Genomic DNA, 26,634 nt, shown 5'->3' with positions numbered 1-26,634 from the left:
GGGTTAAATACCTGTTCTCCCTCCTACTTAGACTGTGAACCCCATATGGTGCAGGGACTGTGTCTGACTTGGTTATCTTATACCTACTCCAGCACTTAGTACAGTGCTTAGCACACACTGCTTAACAAATATCACTGCTACTTTCCCGACTCCCTCTCCCTTCTGCATAGTCTATGTACTTGGATCCATACCCTTTGGGCATTTGATATTCACCCCACTCTCAGCCCCACAGCACTTTCAAACATATCCATCAATATTTTATTCATTCATCCATTCATTCAATCAAATTTATTGGATGCTTTCTGTTTGACAAGCACTGTACTAAGGGCTTGGGAGGTTCGATATACCAATAAACAGGCACATTACCTGCCCGCACAAGCTTACAGTCTAGAGTCTACAGTTACAGTCTAGAGCTACAGACTAGAGTCTACGATCTAGTCGTATTAATTCATTCAATTGTATTTATTGAGCCCTTACTGTACACAGAGCACTGTACTAAACTGTCTCCCCTTCTAGACTGGAAGCTCACTGTGAGCAGGAATCGTGCCTACCAACTCTTGTATTCTCCCAAGCATTTAGTACAATGCTCTGAATATAGTAAGTGCTCAATAAATACCACTGATGGATATTATTGTCTCTCTGTCCCGGTCCCATGTCTTGGAGCAGCTTTTCCTCATAGAAGAAGGTCCTGGGAGTTGGCAAACCTGATGAACGGAGCCTCTTTTTTCAAAGGAGAAAACGACCATTTGTCAGGTGCCAGAAGAGCCTTAAACTCTCCCTTTCCGAGTGCTATATTCTTTCCATCAGTCTACGCCTTGCCACTGCTTTTCTCATCATGACGTCTCAGCTCAGCCCTGAGACCCAGTTGCTGAGGTTTTCTGCCTTTAGGTTGCATCAGTGGATTGGGATTGTAACCCAGCACTTGAGGTTTCTGCAGTGACTGCCAGAGAGCTCAGGTGCGTCTCTTTTAATGCGGGGTAAAGGTTGTTGTGGTAGGTGGAGGAACTCTGCCAGGCCCTGTTCTGTTTAAGGGAAACACTAACAGGGAACGCCTTAATCCTGGCCCTAGACCCATCAGCCCCAGGACAGGAAACGCATGGAATGGGTCAGGTAATCCCATCCTGGGCCAGAGCAACTGCTGAAACTCTGAGAAAGCACGTGGGCCCCAGTGTCCTCAGGCAGATAGCCAAAGCGCTCTTTGAATTATTTAGTTTGGTCCCTAGCGTATACCCTATCATCCCAAATGGCCACTGTACTGGAGGACTGGCTGACTGCGGATGTCACTCCCATCCAGGGCTCTACAGGTGATCCTGGGAATTAAAGAATGATGATTATCTCTTCTTTATCAAGGTGGTAGAAACTCTTCAAGTATATGATCAGTAAACATAGGGAAAAACCCCCCAGGAGAATAAAGACAACGTGATTTCTGTAAGGGGAAATCACAACTCACTAAATATTGGGGATCGATATGCAAGTGTATAGACAGGTCAATGGGTCAATAAGCGCACGGGGGGGGGGAATAAACCAACGGAAATTATACATGTAGACTTTCAAAAGGTTTTTGGTAAATTCTGCGTTTCAACTAAATAATCATGGGACTGGAAAGCTGGCAAAAAGATAGAAATGAGTATGGGTAAGTGGCCAAATTTATTAGCTGGGGAACTATAAATAGTGGGAGACTCTTCCCAGGAATTGGTTGTTAGAATTTTTTGCTTAATAGCTTCCTAAATTATCTAGAAGAGGAAGAGGGCAGTGAAGTCTTCACATGACCCTGAACTCTCCCAGTGGGTGGAGGTGTCATGCAACTGGGAATAAAGGATAGAAAGATGGCAGAAAGCTGAATGAGGAGACAGAAACGTGGCAGGTGAGCTTCAGTGGGAGGAACTTCAGTGGGAAGAATACAAGGTGATACTCTAGGGAAAAGGGATCGAAATGGCAATTATGGGATAATAAACTTCGAGTTACCTCAGTCATGGCAGAGGAAAGAAACCTCTGATTCATTGGAGTAGTGTGCCTCACCAGCCCAAGAACATCAGTGGGAAGGGAACAGAAAACAAACCAAAAGGCCAGCTTCTGTGACTCAGTGAAACCATGTTATTCCTACATCTGGAATTTTGTGCAGAGAATGCGCTCCCAAATGCTTACTACAGCGCTCTGTACAAACTAAGTGTTCAATAAATGCCATTGATTGATTGAAAATATAACAGAGCTGGACAAGGAATAGGGAAGATCAACCAAGATGATTGAACTTGTGGGGGTGGAGGAGGAGGTTGATGGGGGTGGAGAAGGACAGAATGATAGATGAAGGATGCTAAAGTCTGGAATGACAATACTCTGGTCCTCAGAAGAGACGACTGACATTTACAGAATCATGAGGGCGTGGACAGGAGGAGCACAGAAATAATGTTTACTAAATTTCCCAACAGTAGGACCAGGGGACCCAGTGGAACTTCAAGAAGGAAGGTTTAAGCTGAAAGTTCCTTGTGGGCAGGAAATTTGTCAACCAACTCGGTTGAACTGTTGGCTGGAGAAGCAGCACGGCTTAGTGGATAGAGCATGAGCCTGGGAGTCAGAAGTTCATGAGTTCTAGTCCCAGCTCCTCCACTTGTCTGCTGTGTGACCTTGGGCAAGTCACTTCACTTCTCTTGGGCCTCAGTTACCTCATCGGTAAAATGGGGATTGAGACTGTGAGCCCCACGTGGAACAGGGACTGTGGGCAACCCAATTTGCTTGTATTCACCCCAGTGCTTAGCACAGTGTCTGGCACATAGTAGCCACTTAATAAATATCACAATTAAGTTGCTTAACTTCTGTGGGCCTCAGATTCCTCATCTGTCAAATGAGGACTCATTAGCTCTTCTCCCTCCTAATTAGACTGTGAGCTCCATATGGGACAGGGACTGTATTCAACCTGATTATCTTGTATCTACCCCAGCACTTAGTTGATGATGATAATGATGATGGCATTTGTTAAGCGCTCACTATGTGCCAAGCACTGTTCTAAGCACCGGGGTAGATACAAGTTCATCAGGTTGGATTCAGTCCCTGTCCCACATGGGGAATCACACTCTCAAACCTCACTGAACTGAAGCCCAGAGAAGTGAAGTGACTTGCCCCAGGTTACACAACAGACAAGTGATGGAGTGAGGATTAGAACCCAGGTCCTTCTGACTCTTACGCGATTGGCACGTAGTAAGTGCCTAAAAGTAATAATAATAATAATGTTGGTATTTGTTAAGCGCTTACTATGTGCAGAGCACTGTTCTAAGCCCTGGGGGAGATACAGGGTCATCATGTTGTCCTTCATGTTAACCGCTTACTATGTCCCATGTGAGGCTCACAGTCTTAATCCCCATTTCACAGATGAGGTAACTGAGGCACAGAGAAGTGAAGTGACTTGCCCACAGTCACACAGCTGACGAGTGGCAGAGCTGGGATTCGAACCCATGACCTCTGACTCCCAAGCCCGTGCTCTTTCCACTGAGCCAATATTATTTCGGTCATTCAATACGTACAGGAGGCAGGAGGGTGGAAAAGGAAGAAGAAATATAGGGGAGTCTTGGAGGAAGGATACGAGACAAGGGGGTATGGGGAGAAGAGGAAAGTGGCCCTCCCTTCCAAAATGGAATTGTACTTGAGAGGCCATTGCAGAAATGTTGGTAGTAGTTACTGAGCCCCTCAGCATCAGCCCCAGAGGGACTGGTACTTCCTAGAAGAATCAGAAGTGAGGCCCGGGTCCCTTCTCTGGTCTTCCCACTTAGCCCTTCTTGACCACACCCCTCTGGGCAACTTCCCTGCATGTTCTCCACTGAGAAAATGGCCCAGGGCCAGTCCAGGCCATCAGGACAAAAGAGATAGCGGTTGCCGCTAGGGTAACCAACTGCTCGGGAAGTCATGAGGCGGAGGCCCTACTTCATCCCCGTTGCAGCCCTCCCTCCTCTAGGTGCCGTGCCCCTCTCGCTGGGGCCTGTGCTTTTGCTTTCAATCATCTTCTGTGTCGAGGATTCGCTGGCTGCTTACAGCTGGACAGTCGGGCCCCCTGGGGCAGGGTGGGCAAATACTTTGGGCCCAAGGGTCACTTACCAAAATGATGAGCCTAGTCGAGGTCATGGGTTCTAATCTCGACTCCACCGCTTGCCTGCTGTGTGATCTTGAGCAAGTCACATCACTTTTCTGAGCCTGTTACCTCACCTGTAAAATGGAGATTGAGAGTGTGAGCCCCACGTAGGACGGGGACTGCGTCCAACCTGATTTGCTTGTATCCACTCTAGTGCTTAGTACAGTTCCTGGCACATAGTAAGCGGTTAACAAATACCACAATTATTATTATTATTATTATTGTTAGAACTGAGCATCTCTGGGAAGAGCAGCAGAAGGATGGGAGGATGGAGAAAGTGACTTCCGTCAATCAACGGAAGCCTGGATCCAGCCCATAGGCCTTATCTGGCCCATCCTTACCCAAGCAAGCTTTACACCCCATTCTGTCACGGGGTGAAAGAGGGCTATTGGTGCCTTAGTTTCCCTTTGCTGTATCACAGTCCTTGGCGGGAGGAGTTGCCCCAAGTCCAGGCAGAGGGAACCGTGGGCTCCTTTGGCTTCATTTTGCAAAGTCAGAATGACCTGGGTTCTAATCCTGACTCCGCCACTTGTCCGCTGACTGACCTTGGACAAGTCACGTCACTTCTCTGTGCCTCAGTTCCCTCATCTGTAAAATGGCGATTAAGACTGTGAGCCCCACCTGGGACAGGGGCTGTGTCCAACCTGATTTGCTAGTATCCACTCCAGCATTTAGTATAGCGCTTGACATAGGAAGCACTTATAAATACCATTTTTGGGGGGACAGAGAGACCATCTTGGCCTCGGTTCACATTCTGCTCCATCCACATCTGGGGCAAATTGAATAGCAGGTGACAACTTGGGAAGCAAGATTAGTCCTGAACTTACAGTAAAGTGCTTCGTCATTAAGCCCAAATAGTTTCTTCCTGTCATAAGCGATAGCCCCTCCTGCCCATAACTACCCCCGCCTCCTCTCAATTCAATCCACTCTACTCTTAGGGTGAGCTCAGGACGACTCTCCCCCCCTACAACTGGCAACCTGGCACAGAAACCCACCTCTTCAGGAAAGAATTGGCCAGGAAACAGATGAAAGATATAATAATTATTATTATTATTCCGGTATTTGTTAAGTGGTTACTATGTGCCAGACACTGTGCTAAGCACTGGGGTGAATACAAGCAAATTGGGTTGCCCACAGTCCCTGTTCCACCTGGGCTCACAGTCTCAATCCCCATTTTATAGACGAGGAAACTGAGGCCCAGAGAAGCAAAGTGACTTGCCCACGGTCGCACGACAGACACGTGAAGGAGCCGGGATTAGAACCCACGACCTTCCGACTCCCAGGCCTCTGCTCTGCCCATTACACCATGCTGCTTCTCTAATTCTAGGGATTTGTCTTTGAAAAGTGAACTGAGAAGCAGTGCGGCCTAGTGGGTAGAGCATGGGCCTGGGAGTCGGAGGGACCTGGGTTCTAATCCCAGCTCTGCTACTTGTCTGCTGGGTGACCTTGGGTGAGTCACTAAACTTCTGTATGCCTCATTTACCTCATCTGTAAGCCCCATGTGGGACATGGACTGTGTACCACTTGATTTGTTTGTATCTACCCCAGCACTAAGTTTAGGGCCTGGTACATAGGGCTCATCAAATACCATGAAAACAGAACAAAACAACAACAGTAACAAAAAAACACCTGGGCATTCAAAGCAGTGATCGGGAGAACGGAGGGTGGAAAAGTAAGGGAAGATATAGGCTGTAAATTCCTCAAGGGAAGGATTATTTCTTCCTTTTCCGCTTTGAAGCGTACCTTGTCTTACGCTGTCGAGTCATTTCCGACCCAGTGCAGCTCCATGGACACATCCCTTCCAGAGCGCCCCACCTCCATCTGCAATCGTTCTGATAGTGTATCCGAAGACTTTTCTTGGTAAAAATACGGAAGTGGCTTATCGTTGCCTTCTTTCGCTCAGTGAACTTGAGTCTCCGCCCTCGACTCTCTCTCGTGCCGCTGCTGCCCAGCACAGGAGAGTTTTGCCTTGTAGCAGATTGCCTTCCACTCGCTAGCCACTGCCCAAGCGAGGAACAGAATGGCTATGCCTCTGTTCAACTCTCCTTTCCATAGTCGAGACCGGTAGATTCAACTCTCTTTTCCGTAGTCGAGACTGGTAGAGTACTGGAAACTCTCCTGGTGCGATCCTGAGAGGGGCGAAGCGTACTTAGTGTCTGTATACAGTGGGCAATTAATAAATACTTTGACTCGTCGAGGACCTGCTGAGACACTATTGAAATTAGTCACACGTCACATCAAATCTGCAGGTACAAATTCCTTCGTTCTGAGGTACCAAAAGAATTCCCTGAAGTCACTACAGGAGTATGATACCTTTTTGGAGAATTGGTGGAGGAGCTGGGTGTTGTTTGAAGATAGAAAAGAAGTTAACACTGTATTATTGCAAAAAGGAAAAAGAGGCAATCCAGGAAGTTAATAATAGTAATATTCAAGGTATTTATCGAGTGGCTTTGGAGTGCTGGCACCGTACTAAGTACTTGGGAAGTATAACAGAAGGGCAAGACGTGTTCCCTGCCCACAAGGAGCTTACACTGTATTGGGAGAAACACATAATTAAATATTCATAATGGTAGCCCACGAAAATTACTTTCAAAGTCCAGAAAAAAGGCAAAAAAAACCCTCCAAGTCAATTTGCCAGCATCTTAAAGAAAACCGGGTGTTGGGTATCTGTCTCAATGGCATCGTAAAGAACAAGTCCTGACAGACTGATCTCATCTCCTAACAGCAGCAGCCCTGGAAGATCTAAAAGTGATAGATGTAATCTTATCTTGTTTATGAGAGGCTTTGATTCTATCCCATATGACATGGAATTTTATATCAGCTCGAGACCACACCTTGGTAGAGAGGGTGAGAGTCCAAAGAAATCTTGAAAACTAGAGAATGGGTCAAAAATAACAGCGTTTTACACCCTACAGGACCTGGGAAAAAAACCCAAACTGCGTAAATTCAAACAGAGAGGAGAAACCAACTCATTTTGGGCAGGAAACGAATCTATCAACTCTGTTATATTGTACTCTCCCAAGTTCTCAGCAGCATTGCCTAGTGGAAAGAGCACAGGCATGGGAGTCAAAAGGACCTGGGTTCTAATCCCAGCTCTGCCACTTCTCTGCTTTGTGGGAGCTTGGGCAAGTCACTTCACGGGGCCTCAGTTACCTGATCTGTAAAATGGGGATTAAGACTGTGAGCCCTATACAGGTCATGGACTGTGTTCAACCTGATTAGCTTGCATCTACTCCAGTGATTAGTACAGTGCCTGGCACATAGTAAGAGCTTAACAAATACCATTAAAAAAAAATAAGCACTCAATAAATATCACTGATGATGATGATGTACAAGAAAAGAAAAAAAGACCTAGGGATCCTGAGGGGCAACAGAGTAGGAATCAGCACTGTAGCGATCTACAAAGCAAGCACAATCGTGGGCTGAGTAAACGGGATGCTTAGAATATAGGAACGATCAGGTAATCTTCCTGTTACACTCAACACTGGTCATAGCCTCTCTGGAATAGGGATCAGAGACTGTGCATCTTAGAGGAGAGCTAGAAGACTACAGCTAGAGTCTAATGTGCTAGACTGGAAGTTCCTTGCGGGCAGGAACTCTGTTATATCCTTCCAAACACCTAGTACAATGTTCTGTACACAATAAGCGCTCAATAAATACCAATGATGGAGTCCCCTGGCAGTGAGGAATGTTAAGCATTAAAATGGGGGACCAAGGGGAGGTGGGGGAGAAGGGGGAGGCGTTGAAATCTTCTTCCGTGTAGGTCTTTAAAAGCAGGATGGTAATTCCTCAGCCTAGAGAGATTTAGAGGTGGTCTAACCTGAAAGAGAAGATGAGGGAGAGGATGGATGGAATTTTCACTCTAGCCTAGCCCTAGGGGATTAGGCGTTTCTCTGAGGAGTATTCCCAGAATACTTGGGAATATTTTACTGGGCATGTGTAGCGTGAGACTATCCTAGCCAGTTCCCGGCGCTGCTACTTGTTCCCGGATCTGCCACTTAATAATAATGATAATCATACTAATAATAATGGTATTTGTTAAGAGCGCTTACTATGTGCCAAGCTGGGTGTCCTTGGGCAAGTTACTTCACTTCTCTGGGCTTCAGTTACCTCATCTATAAAATGGGGATTAAGACCGATTGTAAGCCCCACGGGGCCAGGGACTGTGTCCAACCTGATTTTCTGGTATTCATTCAGTTGTATTTATTGAACACTTACTGTGTGCAGAGCACTGTAGAGAAGCAGCGTGGCTCAGTGGAAAGAGCACGGGCTTTGAAGTCAGGGGTCATGAGTTCGAATCCCAGATCTGCCACTTGTCAGTTGTGTGACTATGGGTAAGTCACTTAACTTCTCTGTGACTCAGTTACCTCACCTGTAAAATGGGGATTAAGACTATGAGCCCCACGTGGGACATCCTGATTCCCCTGTGTCTACCCCAGCGCTTAGAACAGTGCTCTGCACATAGTAAGCGCTTAACAAATACAAATACCAACACTGTACTAAGCGCTTGGAAAGTACAATTCAGCACCAAATAGAGACAATCCCTACTCAACAACGGGCTCATCCACCCCAGCGCTTAGTACGGTGCCGGGCACATAGCAAGCACTTAAAAATACCATAATTATTATAACCATCTGAGTGGGAAGAGAGAGAAAAAAAACTGGACAGTATGAGGCCAGAAATAATTTCAGGTTAATAATAGGAAAACAAAATTCTGTGATCTCCTAAAAGCTCTCATCAACTGGGGATTCTATAGATCAGGCATTTTGCCTCATTTCACCTCATACCTCTCCTAGAGAGGCCTCCAAGGAGGGTTCTTCCCATTTTCCACATGGAGAAACTGAGGCTCAGTGAGGGGAAGAGACTGGCTCAAGGGCAACTTTGAGGAGGAGCCTGAAAGTGAAACTAGACTTTCTGTTTCCCCAGCTGTGAATAAGGGACTGGGCAGGCCTTCCTATGTATGCTCAGGTCTTTGAAACAAAACTCCTTTGTTCACTAAGAGTTTGGCCTTCCCCAAATTTGACTTTGCTGAGAGGAAAAGGAAAGGTTTTCGGCCCCTTGGTCGGAGATAACCATGTAGCTCAACGTTGCATTCATGGATAATCACTTCTTTCACCTGCTTGGACTGGAATTTTATCACTTGTCCTGGAAACGCTGCCAGGACTGGGGTGAGGGTTGCTTTTCCTCAGTCTCTGTTGCCGAATTGTACATTCCAAGCGCTTAGTACAGTGCTCTGCACTTAGTAAGCGCTCAATAAATACTACTGAATGAAAATGAATGAATGAGTTGGCAAGGCAGGAATACCAACACAGGCCACCGCGTTTGATTATAAACGTGGCTGATGAGAGGAAGGGACCCGACTGCTGGTAGAAAACTTCTCTTTGGGTTGCGGTAAAAAACAGCAGGGTTTAATGTTTAGCAGCTTAGCTTCGCAGAGCATGGGCCTGGGGTTCTAATTCTGCCTCCGTCACTTGTCTGTTGTGCGACCTTGGGCAAGTCACTTCGCTTCTCTGTGCCTCGGTTACCTCACCTGTGAAATGGGGATTAAGGCTGTGAGCGCATGAGGGATATGGATGGTGTCCAAGTCGATTGCCTTGTATCTCCCCAAGTGCTTAATCCAGTGCCTGGCATTGTTGTACTCTCCCAAGTGCTTAGTACAGTGTGCTGTACTTAATAAATACGAATGAATCAATAGGGTAAATGCTAGAAGCAGCATGGCTCAGTGGGTAGAGCACCGGCCTGGGAGTCAGAAGGTTTTGGGTTCTAATCCTAACTCCCCCGCTTATCTGCTGTGCGACCTTGGGCAGGTCACTTCACTTCTCTGTGACTCAGTTACCTCATCTGTAAAATGGGGATTGATACCGGGAGCCCCTTGTGGGATAGGGACTGTGCCCAACTTAATTTGCTCGTATCCACCCCAACACTTAGTAGTGTGTGGCTTAGTGGAAAGAGCACGGGCTTGGGAGACAGAGGACTTGGGTTCTAATCCCGACTTCTCTACTTGTCTGCTATGTGACCTTGGGCAATTCTCTGGGCCTCTGTTACCTCATCTGTGAAAAAGGGTTTAAGACTGTGAGCCCCATGGGGGACAAGCTGATTCCCTTGTATCTATCCCAGCGCTTAAAACAGTGCTTAGCACATAGTAAGTGCTTAACAAATGCCATAATAATAATTATTATGAATAAATATGATTAATAATAATGATAAAAATCATAATAGTACAGTGTGCTGCACTCAATAAAACAAGTAACTGAAGCGCTAGAAGCAGCACGGTGGAGTGGATAAAGCATGGGCCTGGGAGTCAGAAGGTCATGGGTTCTAAGCCCAGCTCCACCATTTAATAATAATATAATAATAATTATGGTATTTGTTAAGCACTTACTATGTGCCAAGCACTGTTCTAAGATCTGGGGTAGATACAAGGTGGGTCTCACAGTCTTAATCCCCATTTTACAGATGAGGTAACTGAGGCCCTGAGAAGTGAAGTGACTTGCCCAATGTCATCTAGCTGACAAGTGGCGGAGTTGGGATTAGAGCCCACGACCTTTGACTCCCAGGCCCGTGCTTTTTCCACTAAGCCACGCTTGTCAGCTGTGTGACCTTGGGCTAGTCCCTTCACTGCTCTGGGCCTCAGTTCCCTCATCTGTAAAATGGGGGTTAAGACTGGGAGCCCCACGTGGGGCAGGGATTGGTCCAACCTAATTTGCTTGTATCCACCCCTGCTCTTAGTATGGTGCCTGGGTTTAAGAAATACCATTCATTCAATTCATTCATTCAATAGCATTTATTGAGCGCTTACTATGTGCAGAGCACTGTACTAAGTGCTTGGAATGTACAATTCGGCAACAGATGATAATAATAATAATAATAACGGTGGTATTTGTTAAGTGTTCACTATGTGCAGAGCACTGTTCGAAGCACTGGGGGAGATACAGGGTCATCAGCTTGTCCCACTTGAGGCTCACAGTCTTAATCCCCATTTTACAGATGAGGGAACTGAGGCACAGATAAGTGAAGTGACTTGCCCACAGTCACACAGTTGACAAGTGGCAGAGCCAGGATTTGAACCCATGACCTCTGACTCCCAAGCCTGGGCTCTTTCCCCGGAGCCACGCTGCTTCTCTAATGAAAACTTCAAGTGGCAGAGGGGAGAAGGGAGGGTGTCTAATAGGTGGTGTAGATGGCTTGAGCAGCTTGGCTCAGTGGAAAGCGCCCAGACTTGAGAGTCAGAGGTCATGGGTTCGAATCCCAGCTCTGCCACTTGTCTGCTGTGCGACTGTGGGCGAGTCACTTCACTTCTCCGTGCCCCGGTTCCCTCATCTGTAAAATGGGGATGAAGACTGTGAGCCTCAAGCGGGACCACCTGATGACCCCGGATCTCCCCCAGGGCTTAGAACAGTGCTCTGCACATAGGAAGAGCTTAACCTTACCAACATTATTACTATTATTATTACAGTTCGACCATTATCATTCTCCTTATCGAATAGCATCCAAGAAAAATAAATGAACGAGTCGAGTCGGGCCCGCTTTGGCACTATGGCCGAGGAGGCCCACGTTGGGCGGAACGTTGGAGGGCGGGTTTCCCGGCCGCGCAGGCGCATTGAGTCCCGCCGGGGGAGACACACCTCCCCACCCCCGCCGGCGGGGGGCGCGCGCGTGCGCACGCGGGAGAGGGGGGGCGAAGGGAGGCAGCCCGCTTGCGCATGCGCGCCCGGCTCGGGCCCCCCCCGGGAAGGCGGCGCCGCCAAACGCGCCCGCCCGCCTGACCTGCCGGCCCCACCTCTTGCTTGTCGTCGCCGCCGCCGCCGTTTTTTGCAGACAGCTCCAGCTCGCCCCAGCTCAGCGGGAGCCGCGTCCGGGCTGGAGCTGCGCGGCCCCTCGCCCATCCTCATCCTCTTCATCAGGGTATGTGCCGAGCACTGCTCTAAGCGCTGAGCTCTGACTCCCAAGCCTGGTGGGAATCCGGCCGGCAAAGATGATTGACACTTTAAAGCGGTTGGAAGTTGTTTTTTTGGTTGGGTGGGGTTTTTTGGGGGGAGGGGGGGTTTGGAGGCTTGTCGTGTGAGCTCATGAGTCGCCTCCTCCAGGAGGCCTTCCCAGATTGAGCCCTGCCTTTCCCTCTGCTCCTCCTCCCCATTCCCTCCCTCTGCTCTACCCCCTTCCCCTCCCTACAGCACTGGTGCCTATTTCTATATAGGACTTATTACTCTATTTTATTAATGACGTGTCGCTATCTATGATTCTATCGATCTATTTGGATGGCATCGATGCCTGACTCCTGGTTTCGTTTTGTTGCCTGCCTCCCCCTTTTAGACTGTGAGCCCGTTGTTGGGCAGGGATCGTCTCTCTCTGTTGCCGGATTGTACATTCCAAGCGCCTAGTACAGTGCTCTGCACATAGCGCTCAGTAAATACCACTGAATGAATGAATAGAGAGAGAGAGAGAGAGACATAAATGCTGTGGGACTGGGAATCACCTCCTCCAGGAGGCCTTCCCAGATTGAGCCCTGCCTTTCCCTCTGCTCCTCCTCCCTCCCCTCTACCCCCTTCCCCTCCCCACAGCACTGTGCCTGTTTCTATATATGATGTATTACTCTATTTTATTAATGAAGTGTGCCTATCTATGATTCTATTGATCTATTTGGATGGCATCGATGCCTGTCTACTTGTGTTGTTTTGCTGTCTGCCTCCCCCTTTTAGACTGTGAGCCCATCGTTGGGCAGGGATTGTGTCTCTCTGTGGCCGAATTGTACATTCCAAGCGTTTAGCACAGTGCTCTGCGCACAGCAGGCGCTCAATAAATACCATCGAATGAATAAATGTAAGACGGCGGGGGGGGGGGGAGCTGAGGACTCAGGTGTTCCGCATCCTTGGGCAGGCGTTCATGGCCTGCTCTGCCCCCTTCCCTGGCTGCCCGTCTCCCCCACCTCGAGACTGTCACCTCGTCGCCGGCCGGGAACGTGTCCGCTCATTCTGTTGTATCAGCCTCCCCCGAGCGCTTAGTACAGTGCTCTGCGCTTAGGAAGTACTCAGTAAATAGCACGGGTTGAGTGTCTGTCCTCTGCCCTCAAGGGGGGTCGACAGAGTCCCCAGGAAAGAGCTGAGAAAGGGGCTGCCGCCTCCTTGGACAGGAGGGATTTTATTCCCTAGGTTAGGGCAGGTAATAAGAGTTTGGGGTGGAGAGGTGGTTTCTTTTTGGAATCCTATCCCCAAAGCACACGTGTATATATCTGTAATTTACTTATTTATCTAATCTATCTATCCCTCTGCTCCCCCTCTACCCCCCCTTCACCTCTCCTCAGCTAAACCCTCTTTTCCCCCCTTTCCCTCTGCTCCTCCCCCTCTCCCTTCCCCTCCCCTCAGCACTGTACTCCTCCGCTCAATTGTATATATTTTTATTACCCTATTTATTTTGCTAATGAGATATACATCACCTTGATTCTATTTATTTGCTATTGTTTTAATGAGCTGTTCATCCCCTTGATTCTATTTATTGCTATTTTTTTTGTCTGTCTCCCCCGATTAGACTGTAAGCCCGTCAAAGGGCAGGGACTGTCTCTATCTGTTACCGATTTGCACATTCCAAGCGCTTAGTACAGTGCTCTGCATATAGTAAGCGCTCAATAAATACTATTGAATGAATGAATCTATCTATTCATTTCAAGCACGGGTCTGGGAGTCAGAAGGTTACTCATCATTCAGTTGGATTTATTGAACACTTACCACGTGCAAAACACTGTAATAATAATAATGATATTTGTTAAGTACTTACTATGTGCCAAGCACTGTTCTTGGGAGATACAAAGTAACGAGGTTGTGCCACGTGGAGCTCACAGTCTTAATCCCCGTTTTACAGATGAGGTAACTGAGGCACAGAGAAGTTAAGTGACTTGGCCAAAGGCACACAGCTGGTAAGTGATGGAGTCGGGATTAGAACCCACAGCCTCTGACTCCCAAGCCGGGGCTCTTTTCACTGATCCATGATGATCTTGGGAGAGGGCATTATAGTAGGTCATGGGGCAAGGTCATGGTTTCTAATCCCTGCTCCGCCTCTTGTCTGCTGGGTGACCTTGGGCAATTCGCTTCACTTCTCTTGGGCCTCAGTTACATCATCTGTAAAATGGGAATCGAGTTTCTGAGCCCTACATAGGACAGGGACTGTGTTCAAACCAATTTGCTTGTTTCCAACCCAGAGCTTAGTACAGTGCCTGGCACAGAGTAAGTGCTTAAGAAATACCAGAATTATTATTATTATATTAGTGTCTGTCACCCCCTCTAGACTGTGAGCTCGTTGTGGGTAGGAATGTGTCTATTTGTCATTATATTGGACTCTCCCAAGTGCTTACTGTGTGCAAAGCACTGTACTAAGCGCTCAGTAAATGCAATTGGATGAATGAAAGGCACTTGCAGAGGCGTCGGCGTTGCCCCAGGCTTCCTCAGGTCTGCCAGGCCAGGCCTGTTGGTACCAAGACCCAGATTAGCTCGGTGGGGGTCGAGATGACCGGGATGGAGAAACCAAGGACCTTTGGGGCCCCCGCCTTGGGGTGTGAGGGCAGGGGAGCCTGTCTGCAGACAGTCTGATAAAAACGATTTGAAGAGGAAATCGCTTCCCCAGAGAGCAGTTTAAGTGAGTGACTTGGAGGTTCCGTTGCCATTTCTTGGAAATAATAATAATTACGGTGTTAAGCGCTTACTCTATTACCAGGCACTGTATTAACCGCTAGGGTGGATGTGAGCAGAGCGGGTTGGACACCGTCCCTGTGACAGTCCTGGGTTATTTAGGGGCCTCTTCAGTTTGACACTTTATAGGAGTATCTTTATCTTCCACACAACAAACAGGGAAGCTTTACTTTTTTAGTGGCTTTGTTTAAAAAGTAACAATCACTGTAAGGATAATAATAATAATAATAATGGTGGTATTTGTTAAGCGCTTACTATGTGCAAAGCACTGTTCTAAGCACTGGGGAGAGACAAGGTGATCAGGTTGTCCCACATGGGGCTCACAGTTTTCATCCCCATTTTACAGATGAGGTAACTGAGGCACAGAGAAGTTAAGGATCAAAGGAGGTTTTATCTTAGAGCTTCTGCTGAAAGAATCTGGGGCTTGATATAATGACAGCATTTTTAAGTGCCTAGGAGAGGTGGGGTTCCACAGCCCAAAGAAGCTTTGGCAGGACCTGTGGCTCCTAAAAGCCTGAAAACCACTGTTCCATAGACAGGCAATCTTGAATTTAGAATTTGGTGGGGGGGGGGGGCGAATGAGATGATGATAGAGAGGAGTCAAACTTAGAGGAATTGGTTTTGGCAATTTTTCCCCGCAAATTTTGCCCATTTGCTTAGGGTTAGGACTGCTGGGGTTTAGATGATTTTGTGCTGCTGGCAAGGATATCCCTCTATTTCCCTATCTCCAGAATTCTGGCACCTCAGCCTTCTTTTTTTTAAAAATGGCATTTGTTAAACACTTACTATGTGCCAGGCACTGTCTTAAGCACTGGGGTAGGTACAAGCTTTTCAGGTTGGACACTGTCCCACGTGGGACTCACAGTCTTAATCCCCATTTTACAGATGAGGGAACTGAGGCACAGAGAAGTGAAATGACTTGCTCACGCAGACAAGTGGCCGAGACGGGATTAGAATCCGGGTCCTTCTGACTCCCAGACCTGTGCTCTGTCCATTAGGCCACGCTGCTTCCCTCCTTCGAGACTGCACCCCAGCCTCCAGTGAGCAAATTGATGTTAAAAGTGAAATACCCGTTTTATCCTTCCTCTTGTCCACACTCTACCCCCTCAAACTGTCCGGCCTTTTCTTTTGGAGTCCTTATTGCTGCCCCTCTTATGAACACGGTGTCTGTGGCAGTGGGGGATGAAGGGTGGGCTAGAAGGGACAGAGGTGGGTCAGTTAGGTTCTAATCTCTGTTTCCCTACCACCCCTTGTGCCTCCGTTTCTCCAGGCTTCCTTCCTTGACTACTTTTTTCTAAATGCTTGTCGTCTCGCATTTGCAGTCATCTTCCTCTAATCCACTCCTTTTTTCTCCTCCTCTGCCCTCTCCATCCACAGGATTAGAATAAGGAACAAAAATAGGGTAGCCAGATGATGCTTTGTCAAAACGGGAAGGGGGAGGGTTTTATTCTCTATCTTCTATCTAGTATAGAGGTGTCTTAAGTCAATTTCATATTCCTTGGATTGAAGGTGCCCCAAGGGCAGAAATGATGTATATCTTGGTAATTATCCTGAGGTCTTCTCAAAGGGACTCTGTTCTACACCACAGGGCTGCTCGATATATAGTAATTCCTGGTAATGATGTAAAATAAAGATAATAATACCGACCACACCCCAAAACAGTTTTGGCTATGTCAGTAAACCGAAGGATTGTAAAATGGCTTTGTAATTAGAGAAGCAGCGTGGCTTAGTGGAAAGAGCATAGACCTGGGAGTCAGAGGTCGTGGGTTCTAATCCCGGCTTTGTCACTTGTCAGCTGTGTGACTTTGGGCAAGTCACTTAACTTCTCTGTGCCTCGGTTACCTCATCTGTAAAATGGGGATGAAGACCGTGAGCCCCACTTGGGAGAACCTGATTACCTTGTATCTCCCAAGAACAGCGGTGGCACATAGTAAATGCTTAACAAACACCAGAATTATTATTTATTAATAATTTATTATTTAAGAATGAGTGAGAGAGGTCGAGTCAGTGGCTGGCTGGGCTGGATTTTCCAATGGATGGCTGATTCCTGCAGGCAGTACTGGGGCCCTAGGTGGCCTCTGAGCGGCCAGAGTGGACGGGACTGGGCTCTGGCTGCTGCTGGCTTTAGTGGCTGAAGTCCCAGGGGGGATTTAATCTCCCTGGCAGAGCTGGCAAGGGGACTGGCCTGAACATGCCTGGGCAGGAGTTGTTGTCGTTGGCTTTCTCAGGGAAAATCTGTCCGAATTAAGTTGGCTATGCCCACTTATTAAATACACATGTGGCTTTTAGTGGCAACCGATTAACCTGATGGGTCTTAGGATGGAATTCAGGATCTATGACGGTGTCCCGGGCCTCATCCCCTGTTGGTTTGGGATCATATTCTTCAAGACTCCAGAAAATCTGCAGGCATTTGAAAGAAGGAAAAACCGGCTTCTGGGGAGAAAAAAACGAGACCCGGTGTGGGGTTGGTTGTTACTGTGAGAAATGGTCAGTTTTTAGGAATAGCAAGGCATGTGACTCCCTCCCTTGGTCAGCCTCCTCCCTGAGTGGGTGAAAGGTGGCCTTGGCACATCAAACTGGAGAGAGCCTAGGGCTCAGATCCAAGTAGGGTGAGTGACTGCCTGTGGTCCCCCCCAGCCCAGATTATGAGGGGGTTTCCTCCGGCCCACCTGGGCTAGGCAGCATCATTGGTTGGATCCCTGGGCACTGTGCCATTGTTTAGGGGCGGGGGAGGGAAATTGGAGCCAGAGTTCCCCTCCCACCCCACATCCCGCAGAGGGCATGGCAACCAGCAAGACCCCAGGCCTTCTTGGGGGCACGAGCAAGGTAGCAGGAGCCTTAGCTGTTGTTTGGGGTTCCTCGCGGTGTGATGGTCTGGGACCACACAGAGCAGAAAGGGAACTTTGCAGCTTTCTCCCGTGAGGCACCTCAGCCTCAGGGTAAATCCTTTTTCAAGGACCTTGCTGTCAATGACCTGGTGACGTAGGCCAGAAAGCCAGTCAATTCCAAAGAGGGGGGAAGAAGGGGTTAAAAATGAGCACAAGCGATATCATTTGGGGTCTTTTATAATCTCTCTTGCTTTCTTTTTCTCTATGTGTCTGTGAACTTGGATCTTGGAGTGATCTTGGGGCTCCTATACCACACTGGAGGACCTCCCACAAGGAGAAGGGGGTGTGCTGACTCTTGGGGTGAACCCAGGTTAAGTTAATGACCTGTAGCAGAGTAGGTCAGCCTGTGGTTAAATCAGAATTTTATTTCTTAGTTTAATCACTCTCGCTTAAGGGATACTTTAGAGTCTACCATATATATGATAAACAACAATGTATAGAGTAAATATTTATAGTGTCTTTTTCTATATTGCGGAATATCTGGTCCTCCTGCTTGTGCAAATTCACTAATCCTGAGGAAACCCTCCTACTGCTGTAGGGAGGGAATTGAAGCTTTTAACTCTCTTCTCCAGTTTAAGCCAGCTCTTTTAAATTGCTGGGGGGCCCGTCAACAGCATCCCCCCGGAGACTTGCCAAGCCTCTTGAGGGTTCAAGTCTGGCGAGTCATGGGATGGTAGCAGTGAATTCCCCGGGGGACTTTGGGGCACAGTAGCTGGAACTATTTGGGAATGGGGAGTTAAGGCAAGCGTCCACCCGCCTTTCCGCTGGGACGCTTTTAGTTGGGGCGGGTTGTCCTATCAGATGTTGCCAGTCCGGCACAGGGCAGGTAACAAAGTCCCGGGAGTCCCGGGGTTCAGGTCGCCCGGCCCTGTCCCGATTGGTCCCCCGCCGTTTCGCCCTGACAGTCCGGCTACAGTGGCTGCCAAGACATCTCCTGCAGAAACCACACTGAATCAAATCCGCGGCAAAATCTCCTATACCGAGATGGGGGATGTCACATGGAGGCTGCAGAGTGGGCGGTGGAGTAAGGAACAGAGGGTGGAGGGAAGGGAAACTCCAGAAACGGCTGGAACTCGGTGAAAACCACCTAATTCTGTTTCTGCCATCTGGCAGTGGGATCGGAAACTGCACACACAACCTGAAATGTGACTTGAGGAGTCCGAGGTTTTCATGGAAACGGAAATGAGTGCTTTAAAATTTTAGCCGGAGACCTAATGCCGTTTGGCTACGTTGGATTTGCTCAGAGTCCCAAGTTCGAGAACTGGATGAACGCAAGAGCACGAAGCAAATCCTTTTGTTTGTACACAAACTAGGAAAAGAACCCGGGAGTTTTTTAAATGTGGAAATTGTTGACAAAATGATTGAGTGGTAAATGGCCAGGGAACATTAGGGTCAGGGGTTGTAGCTGGGTTACATTAAATTCCCCCTCCCTCAGATTTAGACTATGAGTCTCATATGGGACAGGGGCTGTTCCACTTGCTTATCTTATTTCTATCCTAGCACTTAGAACAGTGCTTGACAAATACCATAAAAAGAAATTAAGTATTTCTGTAGCACTTTCCTGTCAGTGACTCACAGCCTCTTGTCTAAAACCGTGCCTGAAACCTCACTAATTTGGGAGAGATGATTTGAGGGGAACAATCCAGTGTAGAGAGTGTGTTTCTTGTATGATCTGTACAAGTGGACAGCGACAAGAGGAGCCAAGAGGTAAGTGGGCATGAGGGAGAGAGCTACCAGGATGGAAGTCATAATTACGGCATTTAGTAAGCACTTACTTTGGGTTAAACATTGGGGTAGGCACAGGATTATGAGATCACAGTTCCGATCCCACATGGGACTTGTGAGCTATTTTATTTATTCCCAATTTACGGATGAGGAGACCGAGGCCCAGAAAAGTGCAGTCTCACGGCAGGCAAGTGGCGGAGCAGGGACTTGAACCCACTTCTCTTGTTTCCCAAGCCTATGCCCTTCTCAGTAGGCCTCACTACTTCTCCAGAGCAGAAGGGTTAGTGGGGGCAGAGAATCCAAAATAAATCTGTGGAACAACTTGCAACATCACACACGTCTCACTAATCCCTTGTTCTCTTGAACCCAAGGTATATATCTGGGGATCGGCTTTGTCTCTATTATCTTATGGGAAGACTATTCCTCTCCTGCTGCTCCTGTCCTTCCCTCTTCCTGCACCCTCTTCATTCATTCAATAGTATTTATTGAGCGCTTACTATATGCAGAGCACTGTACTAAGCACTTGGAATGTACAATTTGGTGACAGAGACAATCCCTGCCCAATGATGGGCTCACAGTCTAAATGGGGGAGACAGACAGCAGAGCAAAACAGAACGAAACAAAAACAAGACAGGATCATCAAGATAAACAGAGTCAAGGGGATGTACACCTCATTACCAAAATAAATAGGGTAATAAATAATATATACAAATGAGCACAGTACTCGGGGAGGGGAGGGGGGAAGGGGGACGGGAGGAGGATCAGAGGGAAAGGGGGGTAGCTCAGTCTGGGAAGGCCTCTTGGAGGAGATGAGCACTCAGTAGGGCTTTGAAGAGGGGAAGAGAGTTAGTTTGGCGGATGTGAGGAGGGAGAGCATTCCAGGACAGCGGTAGGACGTGGACCAGGGGTCGACGGCAGGATAGGCATGAACTTTATCTCTCCAACAATAATAATAATAATTGTAGCATTTAAGTGCTTACTTTATGCCAAGCACCGTACTATGCGCTGGGGTAGTTACAAGATAATCACAGTCTAAGTAGGAGCGAGAACAGGTATTGAATCCCCATTTTAAGTCTTCCCCGGCATTCTCTTAAGAGGAGCTCTTCCACCTTCTCTCAAAATCCACCCTTTCACAGCTTTTCAAATCACTTGCTGTCTGCTTCCTTTCCTCCCTGACTGCCATCTTCTACTGTTCACTTTCAAATAACTTCTTCCCCAGTCCTTTTTAAACATACTCATGTCTCCTCTATCCGAACAGAACCCTCCCTTGACCTCATGGCTCCCTCCATTGATGACCCCATCTCCCTCCTACCGTTCCTCTCCCGAGTCCTTGTGTGAGTTGTCTACATCCACTTCTTCCACTTCCTCTCCTCCAATTCTCTCCTTGACCCCCTCCTAACCGGCTCCATCCCTTTCACTCCAAGGAAACTCCCCTCTCTAAGGTCTCCAATGACCACATTCTTACCATATCCAGCAGCCCCTATTCCATCCCAATCATCCTCAACTTCTCAGCTGCCTGCAGCACTCGACCACCTCCTGGAGTCATTATCCAACCTAAGCTTCACTGACCCTGACCTGTCCTGGTTCTCCTCCTATCTCTGTGGCTGCCCATTCTCAGACTCTATCATATACTTTTCCTCTGCCTCCCACCCTCTAACTGCAGGAGTCCCTCAAGGCTCAGTTCTGGGTCCCCTTCTATTCTCCATTTGCACGCATTCCTTTGGAGAACTCATTTACTCCCATGGCTTCAACTACCAACGCCATATGGAAGATTCCCAAGTCTGCCTCTCTGTCTCTCTGCTGCAGCCTCGTGTTTCCTCCTGCCTTCAGGATATCTATTTGGATGTCCCACTGACAACTCAAACCTAGCGTGACCATCATCTTCCCACCCAAACCCTGTCCTCCCACATCTTTCCCACCTTTGTAGACAGTACCACAATCCTCCCTGTCTCACAAGCCAGGAACCTTGGCATTATCCTCAACTCATCTCTCTCAACCCACATATTCAATCTGTTGGTTCTAACTTCACAACTTCACTAAAATCCGCCCTTTCCTCCCCAACCAAACTGCTACTATGCACTTGTCATATCCTGGCTTGACTACTGCATCAGTCCCCTTGCTGACCTCCCTCCTCCTGTCTCTCCCGACTCTAGTCCATGTTTCACTCTGCTGCCTGGATCTTTTTTTTTTAAAGGTTCAGTCCATGCCTCTCCATTCCTCAAGGACCTCCAGTGCTTGCCTATCCACCTCCTCAACAAACAGAAATGCCTTCCCACAGGCTCTGAAGCACTCAGTCAGTTTGCCTTCTTTCTACCTAACCTCACGAATTTCCTACTACAACCCAATCTGCACAGTTCGCTCCTCTAATGCCATTTTCCTGCTGTACATTGGTCTAGTGTACCTCACCGCCTAACCCTTGCCCGTCTTCTCCCTCTATCTTGTGACTCCCCTCTTCATATCCAAAAGACCCCCCCCCCCCAACTCTCCCCTCCTTATTAAAATCACAAGTCTTCCAAGAGGTCTTCCCCGATTAAGGACTTGGATCTGTTCCCTTTAAGCACTTGATATTCCCTCCACCCTCAACTCCACAACACTTATATGTACATATCTATCATTTATATTAATGCCTTTCTCCTCCTCTAGACTGAGTGCTCCTTTTGGACAGGGAATGTGTCTGATGTGTTTTGATGTGTATATATCTATAATTCTATTTATTTATATCGATGCCTGTTTACTTGTTTTGCTGTCTGTTTCCACGCTTCTAGACTGTGAGCCCCAAGTGGGCAGGGATTGTCTCTCTTTGTTGCTGAATTGTACTTCCAAATGCTTAGTTCAGTGCTCGGCACACAGTAAACGCTCAATAAATAGGATTGAATGAATGAATGTCTGCCAAATTGTTATATTGTACTCTCCTAAGCGCTTAGTGTTTAGTTGTGCACATAGTAAGCACTCATTAAACTGGTGATTGATTGAGGCACAGTGAGAGGAAGTGTTCAGGGGCAGATGGGGATTAAGGCAATCAGCTTCGAACTCCTAGGGCCAAGTTCATCACTGCCATGTTGGGAGAGAGTGCTCCGCCCAACTTGTGTCTTCTTCCTTTTTCCTCTCCCTTCCTGCATAAAATTCAAGGTGCACCTGCATCCCTGCATTATTGTGTCTCCCTTCCCCTGTCAGCTGCTGATGCAAGCCAGAGAAGCAGAATTGGCTGAGGAACCCCACCCTGCTCCACAGTCAGATACCCCCTCTGCCTTGGGCCCGGTGCAGCGTGGCCAAGTGCACCAGACCCTTGGAAGAGTACAATGCAATAGGTAGTTGGTAGACACAATCCCTGCCCTTAAGCAGCTTTCAGTTTATTTCCCTATTTGGTCAGTTCTTCCCCTCCCTTTGTCACCTAGGCCCAGGTTTTCTTGCTTTGGGGATTGTGATTTCCCATGACTTGGAATCAGTGCCCAAGGTTTTCCTTCAGAAGGGGATGGCTTGGAATATAGAGGTCTGAGGCCATGGTTTGTTTGTCCTGGTTCAGGATGGGCCCTCAGTCTGGTCTAGGGGGATACTCTAAGGAGAAGAAAGTTAATGCCAGATGGACTGTGGGAGCTCTATCTCTGCACTGTTTTCAGATGAGTCCCATTTCCCTCTGGCCCATCATAAAACACCCAGGATTTTTTTCCCTTTGCAGTGTTTTTATTGAGCACTGATTCTGTACTAAATGCTGGGATAAATACAAAATAATCAGATCACATCCAGTCCCTGTCTTATTCTCAGGGGGAGGGAGAACAGATATTTTTATCCCCATTTTTTACAGGAGGAAAATGAGGTTCAGAGCAATCGAACGACTTGCCCGAGGGCACGCTGTGGGCCACTGGCAAAGCCAAGTCTAGAACTTGGGTGTTCCAACTCACTGTCTCACGCTCTTTCATTAGGCCCTCCATCCTTCATTTCCATTCAGAACAACTGTGGAGTTTTCTTGTCTTCCCGTCTTGCTTGGATCTCTCAGAGCCCTGGACAAGAGCTGAACAATCCAGCTGCACTTCCTCAGATCTCCAGCTGCAGCCCAGTTCCCGGAGGATAGCTGGGGTAGCGGGCCCATTGTCTCTGGAGCCCAGACCTCACGGGGTTGATGTTAAAGCCAGACCTGTGAGGCAGGGTTTTCACCACATCAGAGATATTACAGTCTAGGCCCCTAAGGGAACGAGGGGAAGCCATAGATGACTGTTCAGAAAACAGACAGGGCAGGGGGGAATGGAGAAGACAACAGGCTAGATTTCCATAATCATCCTTTGGGTGAGAGTGCCAGGCCCTGCCAGCTTCAGAGAGAGATGCCAGTCCATTGCTGCTCAAAAGCAGTGGGGTTTGGGGAAAAGAGCATGGGCCTGGGAGTTAGGGGACGTAGGTTCTACTCTTGGCTCTGCCGCTGGCCCACTGGGTGACCTTGAGCAAGTCATTTCACTTCTCTGTGTCTGTTACCTCATCTGTAAAATGGGAATTAAGGCTGTGAGCCCTACGTGGGACATGGATTGTGTTCAACTTGATTATCTTGTATCTACCCCAGTGCTTAGAAGAGTGCCTGACATAGAGTAAAGTCTTAAACACCATTAAAAAAAAGAAAAAGCACATACTTGGGTCTCTCAACACACAAGGAACAACTGGTTTACACCAGTGCTGAGGCCTGGCCAAAGAAGCTCATCACTAGGGTCCCAGCTCTAGGTTTCTCTTCCCTGCAATGAAATTGGGAGAGATGAGCAGAGTTAAGAACCACCTGCTAGAATAGTGAGAATTTGGCAGCAATAGAACCAGAGATCCCAGAGTCAAATAATATTGTTTCTGCAACTGCCTCCTCCTCCTTCTTGGTTGCCTGTGCCTTCCACACTAGATGTTCCACATCTTGTACTCTTGCGTCTTTTTCCCATCTACTTTTCGTTAGCCCATTTAATTCAGTGGACTTTTACCAAATCCATGGATCCCATCTTCCTGATGGTGAAATGGAGGCACTACCACCTGTCTGGAGAAGAGAGTGGGTGAATGGTAGAGCAAGGACTGGATTCACGCTGCCGAACAAATAGAGTGAAAGATCAGGGCAGGAATCCTGACCAGCCGACAGAGGAGAAGACATGAGGATTTGTTACAGTGTTTGTCACAATGGGACGTGACCTGTGGGTTTTCTGCAGGAATTTTACAGACAGAATTCAAACTCCCAGTGCTGTTGGAGACGAGAGGACATTAATCAATCAGTCATATTTATTAAGTACTTACTGTGTGCAGAGCACCATACTAAGTGCTTGGGAGATTACAGTAGACACTCTCCCTGCCCACATCAATACTGGCCTGCCAAGTCACTGGACATGTGGAAAGTGGGGATTCAGTATCTGTTCTTCCTCCCCCTTAAACTGGCAGTCCTGCCTGATTATTTTGGATTGACCCCAGCGCATAGTACAGCTCTTGGCACATAGTAAGAGCTTAGCAAATACTATAATTATAATTATCAAGATTATTATTAGAGTATAAAGAGTGAGAAGGCACATTGGCGTGATTTCCTTGTTGTTGTGATCCTTAAGTAAATGGTTTCCTGGGCCCATCTGCCCCTGAGCAGGTACTTCAGGCTGCCAGCCTTCATTTTCCCGGAAAGACAACACGTCTGCTCATGTGGATTAACTCTGCTTTGACTCCTGGGTCTGAGAAAGGAGAGGCATCAGGTAATCCGGACTAAGCCTGGGCTCCGGGAAATGTCAGGTGTAGACAGATAATTTGCCAGCATTCACCCTCCCATCGACCCTCACGCCGGCTTCTTGCAGCTGGGAAACCTAGGCGAAGGGCAGGAAGAGGCTGGAGGTGAAGCATATTAGGGCATTACTAGTTCTAAAGGAAAGAAAAGGAATTTGTATAAATCTGGTTCCGTAGACTATAAACTTGTTATGGGCAGGGAACGTGTCTGCTAATTCTGTTGTACTCTCCCAAGCGCTTAGTACAGTGCTTTGCACACAGTAAGCACTCAATAAATACGATTGAATGAATGTTCCGCAGATAGTAAGTGCTCAGTAACTACAATTGACTGACTGAAGTGTTTCGCTGGACATTTCCTCCAATGTATGGGTGGCTCTCGGTCCCCTGGTTGACCAGTCAGTGGTGTTGTTTGGGAGGGAGTCTCCTCCCTAGAGAAAGAGGCCGTCGGAGCCGGCCGTCAGCCCACACGGACCCCGTTCTGAAATCAGAAGAGAACTCCCGGCGACCGCCCTTGTCTGGCAGTATGGGAAGCACGAAGGGTTAGGAACCAGCTGGCTGCCTCGGTCCTAAGAAGCACACGTGCCTCCCAGCTGGACTCAAGAAGCATTCCCTGAGCATCTGGCAGGTAACTCTGGGCAGAGAAAGGCCCACAGTGCACCCTGACCTCCCCACGGCGACAAGAGTGAGCGAGCGTGCCGGTGGCAAGGGGATGCTCGAGATTGGCTGAGTAGTGGATGTAGAACCCTTCCCTGGTGGGACTGAGTGCCTTTTTGGTGAGCTGCCTTCAGTGTTTCCAAATGCGGCTACGTATTAGCATAGAGCTTTACAATTGCCAATAGGCAGAGCCTTGTGGTGAGCGCTGAAAAGACAAACTATCCTTTATCCTCCAGAAGATGGGGAAGACAATAGCCCAATAGTCCTCAAAATGTTTTTCTCTGGTTGGTGAAAAGAATGGCCTCACTGACTGAGAACCGAAGCATCATAAAATCAGTGGGGGTGACCTCCCCCCCCCCCCCGCCCCACTCCCCTCCCCACCAGTTTGTTGATTCTTCAGTTCTCGCTCACTTGACAGTGAGGGAGTTCGTGTCTCTGAGGGGCTGGGAATGAGCCCAGAGCTCCGTGCGGCGTCCTGAAGCCGGTTCCTCGGCCGCTCGGTCTTCGGTCTAGACAAACAGCTCGCTAGACCTGACCCCGTCTGGGCGAAAGGGACCCCGGGACCCTTTCTTCTTGGGGGTTTGGGCGGCCAGCTCTGCCTCATCTGCCCTTTTTTCACCCCTTCTTCGTCCCCAAGGATAGGAATTGCTGCGATTCCCAAAGACTTTTCGGCCTCTTCTGTCCCATTTGAGCCTCTTCCCAGTCTCTCTTACTCGTCATTGCCACTTCTGTTTCTTCTATTGTTCTAGAAAAGCAGCGTGGCTTAGTAGATGGAACACAGGCCTGGGAGTCAGAGGACCTGGGTTCTAATCCCAGTTCCACCACTTGCCTGCCTTGTGATCCCGGGCAGGTG

General features: G+C 48.1%; 1 protein-coding gene across 4 annotated transcripts in view; it reads left to right on the top strand.

Annotated features, from left to right (window-relative positions):
- Positions 1-26,634, top strand: part of IL34 (interleukin 34) — a 51,035-nt gene that overhangs the window by 10,706 nt on the left and 13,695 nt on the right. The window contains exon 1 of one of the 4 annotated variants that reach the window (XM_039913498.1): positions 11,890-12,022. The exons of 1 other annotated variant lie outside the window; for it this stretch is intronic. The gene's annotated coding sequence lies outside the window, so the exon portion shown is untranslated. Of the gene's footprint in view, positions 1-11,889; positions 12,023-12,051; positions 12,113-26,634 lie in introns of those variants that run through there. 2 more of the 4 variants (XM_029075745.2, XM_029075747.2) reach the window with 2 other exon arrangements.

This window comes from Ornithorhynchus anatinus, chromosome 11, assembly GCF_004115215.2.
Source record: "Ornithorhynchus anatinus isolate Pmale09 chromosome 11, mOrnAna1.pri.v4, whole genome shotgun sequence".
Lineage (NCBI taxonomy): Eukaryota > Metazoa > Chordata > Mammalia > Monotremata > Ornithorhynchidae > Ornithorhynchus > Ornithorhynchus anatinus.
Note: the sequence above shows the minus strand (reverse complement) of the source record. Positions and strands in the feature narration are given on the sequence as shown.